At 41.3% G+C, this 9,543-nt stretch overlaps 1 pseudogene; it reads left to right on the top strand.

Moving 5' to 3' along the window:
- The first annotated feature begins 272 nt into the window (after window positions 1-272).
- LOC143442169 (proline-rich protein 23A3-like) lies at window positions 273-4,841 on the top strand (annotated as a pseudogene).
- The last annotated feature ends 4,702 nt before the right edge of the window (window positions 4,842-9,543 follow it).

The raw sequence follows: 9,543 nt of genomic DNA, 5'->3' as shown, positions 1-9,543 counted from the left end.
CCTTTATAGAAAAGAATGTTTAAGACTTTTTTGTGCTCTATGTTTTGTCTTTCTTTCTTTTTTCTTCCTTCCTTCCTTCCTTTCTTTCTCTCTCTTTTCTTTTTCTTTCTTTCTTTCTTTCTTTCTTTCTTTCTATCTTTTCTTTCTTTTCCTTTCTTTCTTTCTTTCTTTCTTTCTTTCTTTCTTTCTTTCTTTCTTTCTCCACCTCTCATTTGGTATATTACAGCTTTTGACATAGCTGAACAATTTTAAAAAATGCATTGTCTCCATAATTCTTTGATTTTTTTCTGCTTATATTTATGTCTTCACTTCTTTGTGAACTCCTTCACATTTTCCTGACATGCCCCAATAATGTATTTACTTGTGTTACAAAATCAGGGATGGGGCCAGGCTTGAACTCAGTTTTTGAACACTTCAGGCTATCTTTTTTTCTACCTCATTTTATTTTATGGGTTTAAATATTATTTGTACAATGTGGAATGTAGAGAGAATCTTTATGTACTGTGTGAAAGTATCACCTGTCAATAAAAAGCCTATGTCCAATGAACTAAGGTAGGAGAATGTCATCATGAAACTGAAGGAGAAATGAACAAATTTGGGAAAGCATTTGGGAGAAAATTTCCAAAACGTTTACTCAGCAGTGCAGACAGAGTCATGAGAAGACTGTCTTCCTGTTTTGTAACTTACATTGCTAATGGATATCAATATATTCTTGTAGTAGTAATTATCTAACATTTAAATGGTTAGAAAAACTCAATGAAAACACAAATGAAAAAAGTGTGATACACTCACCCATTACTTCACAGGGCTACATAGCAAGTACACCAGACACCTGACTGACTTAGCTAATGCCTCTAAAATATAGTCAACAAACAAACAAACAAACAAACAACACAGCAAAAGAGGGGCCAGGCTATGTCCCTAAGCTGTAGTGTTCGTAGTGTTTGTCTGGTTTGTGTGAGGATGAGCTCTAGCAGGGGACTGAAGAGAGAGGGGAGAGAGACTAAAAAATGGCTTCAAGTCTCAGACACATATTAAAATAACAAAATGCTCAAAATGCCACTTATAAATCAGGCAGATCTGAGCTTAATTATCATTTTCAATACAAAGAATTTAAATTTGAAACTTTTTTCCCACCCGAGATGACCTGTGAAGATGAACTAATATTCTAAGACATGATTTCATCAGTCCAGCTAGCCTTGAGTTCACTATGTACCCAGACTTGCCTCGTTGTCATCATGTAGCAGGCGGGCCTTGAACTCATAATCTTATGGATGTTCTAAAGTATTCACAGGAATACTTTTTTGATCTGTTCCTGGGGATCAAATTCATTGGCCCCTAGCATGCTAGGTAAATAATCAATCATTGATGCATATATTCCCAGATCAATTATGTACTTTAGTATAACACAAATATGAGGTCGATTTTCTAATGGAGAAATAAGCACATAAAAGTATCTTAGTTACTGGTGTTAAGTGCCAAGCTTGAGCTCCAAAAAATAACTGAAGTTACACTTCGGTAATTTCCAATTCCATTTTCTTTAGTGAATAAAGAGAATTTCTAGGTGGCGGTGGGACAAAGAGTTCATGACTATGTGACAGAGGTGGGAAAATAATTTTCCTGTGTGTGATGCCACCTATAGATACAATGCAAACCATAAGGACATCCAATGGTTGATTTCCTCTTCCTGACCCCTCCAGAAACGCCCAACACTCTTTCCCCTTGGAACTCCATAGTCCCCCATCCACAACCCTTCCCATGCCTGGTCCCTAGGCCCTGCCCTGCCTGGGCAGAGTTTCTTTGGAAGCCAGGCATATATAAAGAACTCAGTTCCTTTCCCAGCCAACACTCCTGGTCAGCTAGTCCTGATCACATCTGCTCTCTCCCAGAGCTCACAGAGTCTCTTGTAAAAGACATCCAGACAACAGTTGTACCTGAAAGAAATACAGCTAACAGGTCCAGCACCTGTTTCACACCTCGTTGGGTACCAGTCACCAAGTGCCCACATCGTGACAACATGGCGGGTGTGAGGCTTCGCAGCACCAGCGCTGACCCTGGACCCAATTCTGCCAAGCGCCCTCAAGTCTACTAGACCAGCCTGCTCAACACCACCTGGAAGGACCTATCCAGCCTTCCAGAGACTGGCTCACCTCTGTGGTGTTCCTGGCCTCTGGCTCTGCCCTGCAGCTGCCCCTAGATGGCTTTGACCTGCTGCTGGAGCCCCAGCCCATCTCAATCCTGCAAGTGTCGCTCCATGGTCCATGAGGGCCTCCAGGCCTCCACTTGGCCAGTGCATCCTAAGTTCTCGCCCACCAGCCCACTTGGGTCTGTTTTCTTGGACATGCCCCGGGACTGTATAGTCATCCAGCCAAGATCGATAAGTGCTTCAGTAAGAGACAGCGAGGGCTTGGAAAATGCCTCTGACTCAGGGATACCATGGATGAATGCTCCAGTTGGCCTGCTCCCAGGGCTTCATCTCCTATCTTCTTCATTTCAGGGTCAAGTCCCAGATTGCTGGAGTCCTTCAGTCTCTCCTAATGAAGAGAGATATGCTCCGTGGTCCACCTGGAGCCTCAAAGGCAGCATGATGGGGCCTCCTACAGGCTCACCACTGCAGACTCTCCCTCAATCTTTTCCTCCAAGTAACCAAGAACAGTGCCCTCTGAGTCCTATGAGACCTACTTGCCCTCTGTGGAAGGCCAAGAGGCACCTCTTCTAGGAAAAATGGGCTGCTCCAGCAACACACAGTGCCTAGGACACTTGCCTGGTAACCCTATAGTATTTCCCGAGCTCCCTTAGATACCCAACAACCTAACGTTGAGCCTGTGTGTACACAGTGCTTTCTGCTGCACACTACAGAAGATAAAGACTTCAAGAAGAGGGGAGACTCTACATCACACCTTGGATGTTTAAAAAAATTCTGCCTTTGAAAACCAGAAGATGGATTGTTAAACTTCAGGTTTTATCTCAAAACCTTCCATTTTTCCTTCCTTGTCAGTTCCTGGTAAGAACCTTGACAGTCACTCCTGTTTCTCCCAAACCAAGAAAGCACTGGGGTTGCTCTGCTGCCAGTGTCCATCCCTTCTATTTTTCCATAACTGAATGAAGACTGTCCATGTTGATTCAAGCTTTCTGCAGAAACCAACAAATACCATAGTAGTAGATGGTTTGAGCCCTGATGCTTCTTTGATTCTTCTCAGCCATCCCTTAACCTGCTGAGTAGTCTTCACATATCAGTCTCCTGTGAATGAGACTTGGTGCAGATTGTCACCAGCTGTTTTCAGGACTTTTCTTTTTGACTGATGTTCACACAGTGACTTTAGCATTAGACTCATGGAAAGTGTTTGGGTTACTGTTCTTCTAAATTGTTTATACTTAAAACTTAATAATTTTTTTCTTCTGTATACTTGTATAAAATGTTCAGTCATCATAAAATTTGTCTCATCATGTATGGAAATAAAATATTACTTGTAACGCTTAAGTCTATGTGATCATTTTGTTTTCTTAAAGCTTTTATCTTTAGGATATTATGGGGGAAAGCTTACAGATGCACATAATAAAAAAATGAAAATGACACAGAAACATGGAGGTCTGTCAGTGAAGTTGAAGCTGACATTTTGGGAAGCTGACATGATATAAGGGCTGAAAGAATGGGTTGGGCCTGGCAGTGGTGGCACAAGCCATTGGTCCCAGCACTCAGGAAGTTGAGACAGGTGGATCTCTAAGTTTGAGGCCAGCCTGGACTACAGAAGCCCTGTAGTTAAAAAAAAATGAGAGAAAGAGAGAGAGAGAGAGAGAGAGAGAGAGAGAGAGAGAGAGAGAGAGAGAGAGAGAGACAGACAGAGAGAGACAGAGAGAGACAGAGAGAGACAGAGACAGAGACAGAGACAGAGACAGACAGAGAGAAAATTTAAGAGTTCTTTGGAAAGTCAGTTGTGTTGTATGGGTTTTGCTAATGCAGACTCATAAAGGAACTTTCCCCTGAAACAGACAAAGGAGAAAGGCAGTTCCTCTAAAGCTAGCAGGTGGAAGGATATGTGATGAAGGATTCTTCAATAACTACATACATGTATTGGTCTGCCTTACATTGCATAGTTGAGCTCAATTTGTCAGGACTCCATAGATAGAAATGAACCAAAAAATTTCTGGTGGTGTGCTGCATTTAGTTTCTTGCCATGTCCACAGACTCAGGCTGATTGGCAGAGTGATGTCAGCTGAGACAGATTCACCTGCTTAAGCAAGACTCAGGCTAAAGCAAGGCAAGACTTGGGTTTAAGGCAAGACCTGTGGAGGTCATGTGATATTTGGAGGGAGTATAAAAGGACTGTACAGATAGTCAAAGAGGCTGAACTTGGCTTGCTTGCATAGTAAAACCCTTGTTGGTCTCCTCTTCCCTGATCTTTGCTCTGTCATGAGAGGCACAGCTCCTGATATTCCTACTGGTCTGAATCCCTCATGCCTGGTTGTTCCTGCTAGGTCCTGCCACCTGCTGCTATCCTGTTTCTACCAAACTGGACTGAGGGTATATCTGAGAAGTGTTTGCCAGTGGATCAAGCTACCACTGCTGATCTGTGAACACAACTGCCAATTTCCAGACAACAGAGAGGGCAAAGAATCATTTCTAAACAGGCCCACTTTTCCAGTAGCTTGTCTTTTCCACTCTCTGGTGGGTGGTGGATTAAAAGGGTACTTCCCATAATTTCAGTTAACTCAGTCGTTCTGGATTTCTGACAGGGTTGAAAACTTATAGTCTCATAGCGAATCCTGGCTATTTACTTTGAGAGAAAAGATTAGAGTGGATGGTTTTCAGCTGACATTCATTATAAAGCCAAAAAAAAAAAAAAAGCCAGGTTCAGAACTAAGTGTTTTAGTTAGGAGAGATGGCAGAGGTTCTGGTTAGTCAACAAAATGATGGACTGGTTATTAGGACTATCTTGTACCTCACTGGTACAAATTGGCATAATTATACTCTAATTGTATTTTGAGAGAAAATTTTATTTTATCAGGAAGGGTGATATGTAGGAAGAGCTAAAGTGGGAGGAGTACCTAGAGGAAGAGAAGGAGTAAGGAGGGGAGGAGAAGGAGAGGAGAAGCTAGGTGATGAGAGAGAGAGAAAGAGAGAGAAAGAGAGAGGGGTGGACGTGGAGGCAGATGTTCACATGTCTCCACCAGTCAAAGATAGTTGATATATCTAGGTTGGGTATTGGGTTACACTTCTGATTGAGCATTACCAAACTTATAAAGCCTTTGATTAACATGTAAAAAAATGTATAAGAGCAAAAAGGGACCATGGGATAGGGGTTTTCTAGGGAGGGGAATTGGGGAAAGGGGATGGCATCTGAAATGTAAATAAAATATCCAGTAAAAAATAAAATAAAAAAAGAAATAGAAAAAAAAGGGAGGTTAAAGCATTTAAGAACCATCATTAAAACAGGCATTGAAATAATTAAAGTTAGAGAGAAAGGGAGAGATAGAAGAATGAATTGTTATTTCTCTTGTCTTTCTTCCACTCCTTTTACAGAATTCACACCAGCCTCCTCATAATCCCACTATAGGGAAACACAGAAAAAAATAGGAGACCACGTAATGTTGGAAATAAGGGCATTTAGTAGCAAAGGTTAAAGTTTTTAATAAAGTGTGATAGGACAATTAATTTGTTCTGCATATAAAAAAACTGAAATTGATCAGTGTTTTCAAACTAAACCATTATGTCCAGCACATTTAAAAAGCTTAAGTGTACTGGTTGTGGTGTTATTTACCTGTAGTTGCAGGGTAAGGCAGAAGGAGCAGAAATTAAAACACAGTTTCAACTACATAACAAGTTCAAGGCCAGCCTGGGCTCCATGGGACTTTGTTAAAAAGGAGTTAAGGAAAAACAAACAGAGGCAGCTCCGTTTATACCACCAGATAGATAATTGCTCAGAAATCCAACTCACTAAGTGCAGTAAGAAAGAAGCTTTACAACATTTAAGACCTACTCACATAGTATTAGGATAGCTACATAAGAAGCTTTCAGTGTTGGCTGGAGAGATGGTTCAGAGTTAAGAGCATGGACTGATCTTCCAGAGGTCCTGAGTTCAGTTCCCAACAACCACATGGTGGCTTACAACCATCTGTAATGGGATCCAATGCCCTCTTCTCATGTGTCTGAAGACAGTTACAGTGTACTCAATGAATACATCTAAAAGAAAAAAAAAAAAAAAAAGGAAGAAGAAGCCTTCCATTGCACTGGGGAGGCAGAGGCAGGCAGATCTGTTGAGTTCTGTCTGGTCCAGAGTTCAAATTTCAGGACAGGCAGGGCTGCACAGAGAAACCCTGCCTCAAAAAACAAAAAAAAAAAACAAAACAAAAAAACAAAACAAAACAAAAAAAAAACCCCAAAAACAAACAAAGAAAAAACCAAACAGAAAAGCTACTTGAGAAAGAAATATGGACCAGGCAAGCTGGCAGGGGCCATTTGTTCCCAGCACTTGAGAGGAAGAAGGGAGCAAGTTCTTTGTGTTCAAGCTTACTCTCCAACAAATATCAAAAGTCCCACTTCTTTTTTTAAAATGACTATACCAAAGCAAAGTTTGCACTTTCAACTTCACTCATAAATTAATAAATTATATAGACCAAAATAGATGAAGGTGAAAAAGGAGTTTAAGTGAAAGAGAAGAAAACATCTACACCTAAGTAATTCCTTAGTGTGGGGGAGATTGATAGTGCAGGTTTTAATCCCAGCACTTACAGAGGTAGATGCTAAAGAGCAGATTATGAGTTCAAGGCCACTGGCTCCACATAGCGAGTTTCAGGCTGGCCAGAGCAATATAATGAAAACTTGTTTAAAAACAAAAACAAAAATCCTGTGGTTTACGCTTCAGTATTACTAAAAAAATTTTAAAAATATTTTTGCTGCAAAATGATTTGAATGTGAGGTGATAAGCAGGCTAATAAACTTTGTAATAAGGCCCCAGATCTTAGCACAACTGACTCCATGATGGAAGTACCACCATCCAGGTGTTAAAACTCAGCACGTAGATAGGAATTCCTGCCAAAACAAAGACCTAATCCATCTCAAGTTCTGGGACAGTCTCTAAGTGTGCTTTTGAGAGATCAGATCTTTGGGTTCATACTCCATCTTAGAGAACCTGACCAACAGGCCAGTACCTATCACCAGTTTCCAGGTTACCCTTCAACAAAACCTAAGTCTAGCACCAGTTTTCAGGTTATTCCCCAACAAATCTGCACTTCCAAGTTACAAGCCTGCCCCTGACACTTCACTTCCTAACAACCACCAATCAGGAGGATAGCAGAAGTTATGCTTATGGTTTGGCTTCCAGCACCAGTCAATTATGTTAAAGGCCATAATGGCCCCTAATCAGATGTGTACCAAGTTAGATACCCTCATCTTTCTCTATTATTGCTTGCCTGAAACTGGACTTAAAGCAGCTTCCTCCCATGCTGCTGCATCAGAGGTGGTGGGGTGGGCCAAGCTTCAGCTTGAATAAAGAGAACCTAATGGGACTACGTTGGACTAGGCTCCTTGGTGGTTTTTTGGGGGTTCACGAACATTACCTGGCAAAACATTTTTGGCTTCTGTAGTTCAGCTTCTAGCTAAATGTTCTTGTTAACTGAAGTATGCCAAAACAAGATGTGGTTTTTAAATGCTCATCCTAATGAAGGCTTGGGTCTATACTGGGATCCTGAGTCTGAAGGGTAGTCTTGGGCTGAATATTTAAAACAAAACAAAACAAAACAAAACAAAACAAAACAAAACAAAACTTCTATTGACTCTAAACCCTTTTATAGGCAGGCTTCTCTCATAACACCACACAACAGTTTCATTTAAGCATTCATGATCTATATATCACAGCATCACCATTTACTCTTTGTATAAATGAATAAATACAATCACTATTTACAATTGACAAATGAACTCATTAGGACAATTAGAATGTGAGAGTGAGCAGAGCTGATTGACTGCTCTTCAAGAACTGCCTGCTACCCCAGCTCTAGTGGATCCAGAGCCCTCTTTGGGCCTCCAAGTGCATGCACTCACATGCACAAATCTCCAAACACAAACATACCAGTGTAGCCTTGATCTCTTGGTTCTCTTCTCTCAAAACATTAACATAAAAAGGAGCTACCTTCTGATTTTCATCTGTGCTTAGGCCTGACCCTGTGCCACAGCTATCTGAACCCAGCCCTGCCCAGAGAGAGCAGTTCTCCCAGGAGTGCTAACACTCCAAAGACAAGTGAGACCACCACTGTTGCCCAAAATCAGGGCCCAAGTGGGATCTGCCCGGAGCCCACAGGGCCCAGGAACTGAGGAGCAGCCAGGGACAGGATCCTTCTGGTTTCCAGCTGCACTAGGGACTGACCCTGTGCCACAGCTATTTGGACCCCAGTACAGTCCAGAGAGAGTAGGTCTTCCAGGAGTGCTAACACACCAAAGATCACAGGAGAGTTGACAAAGGTAAGACCACAGGCTCACAGGCCCACAGGCTCACATGAGGGACAAATTCCAGTCAGACAGCAAAACCAGCTAACACTACAGATAACCAGATGGCAAGGGGCAAGCCCAAGAACATAAGCGACCGGAACCAAGGCCACGTGGTATCATCAGAACCCAGTTCCCCCACCATAGCAAGTCCTGGATATCCCAACACACCTGAAATGCAAGATTCTGATTTAAAGTCACATCATGATGATGATAGAGGACTTAAAAAAAAACACAAATATCTCCCTTAAAGAAATATTGGAGAATGAAGGTAAACAGGTAGAATCCCTTAAAGAGGAAACACATAAGTCCCTTAAAGAAATACAGAAAAACATAACCAAACAGGTGAAAAAATTGAACAAAAACATCCAGGATCTAAAAATGGAAATAGGAACAATAAAGAAATTAAAACAGGAGACACAGCCGGGCGGTGGTGGCGCACGCCAGTAATCCCAGCACTTGGGAGGCAGAGGCAGGCGGATTTCTGAGTTCGAGGCCAGCCTGGTCTACAGAGTGAGTTCCAGGTCAGCCAAGGCTACACAGAGAAACCCTGTCTCGAAAAACCAAAAAAAAAAAAAAAAAAACAGGAGACAACCCTGAAGGTAGACAACTTAGAACAGAAATCAGGAGTCATAGATGCAAGCATACAAGAAACAAAATACAAGAGATAAAAGAGAATCTCAGGTGTAGAAGATACCATAGAAAACATTGACACAACAGTCAGAAATTGGAAAATGCAAAAAGCTCCTAACCCAAAACATCCAGAAAATCCAACACACAATGAAAAGACCAAACCTAAAGATAATAGGAATAGAAGACAGTGAAGATTCCCAACTCAAAGGGCTAGTAAACATCTTCAACAAAATTATAGAAGAAAACTTCCCTAACCTAAAGAAAGAGATGACCATATACAAGAAGCCGACAAAACTCCAAATAGATTGGACCAAAAAAGAAAATTTTCCAGTCACGTAATAATCAAACACCAAATGCACAAAACAAAGAAAGAATATTAAATCAGTAAGGGAAAAAGTCAAGTAACATATAAAGGTAGACCTATCAGA

Source organism: Arvicanthis niloticus, chromosome 4 (assembly GCF_011762505.2).
Source record: "Arvicanthis niloticus isolate mArvNil1 chromosome 4, mArvNil1.pat.X, whole genome shotgun sequence".
NCBI classification, from domain to species: Eukaryota; Metazoa; Chordata; class Mammalia; order Rodentia; family Muridae; genus Arvicanthis; species Arvicanthis niloticus.
The sequence above is the reverse complement of the archived record's forward strand: the minus strand, read 5'-3'. Positions and strand labels throughout refer to the sequence as shown.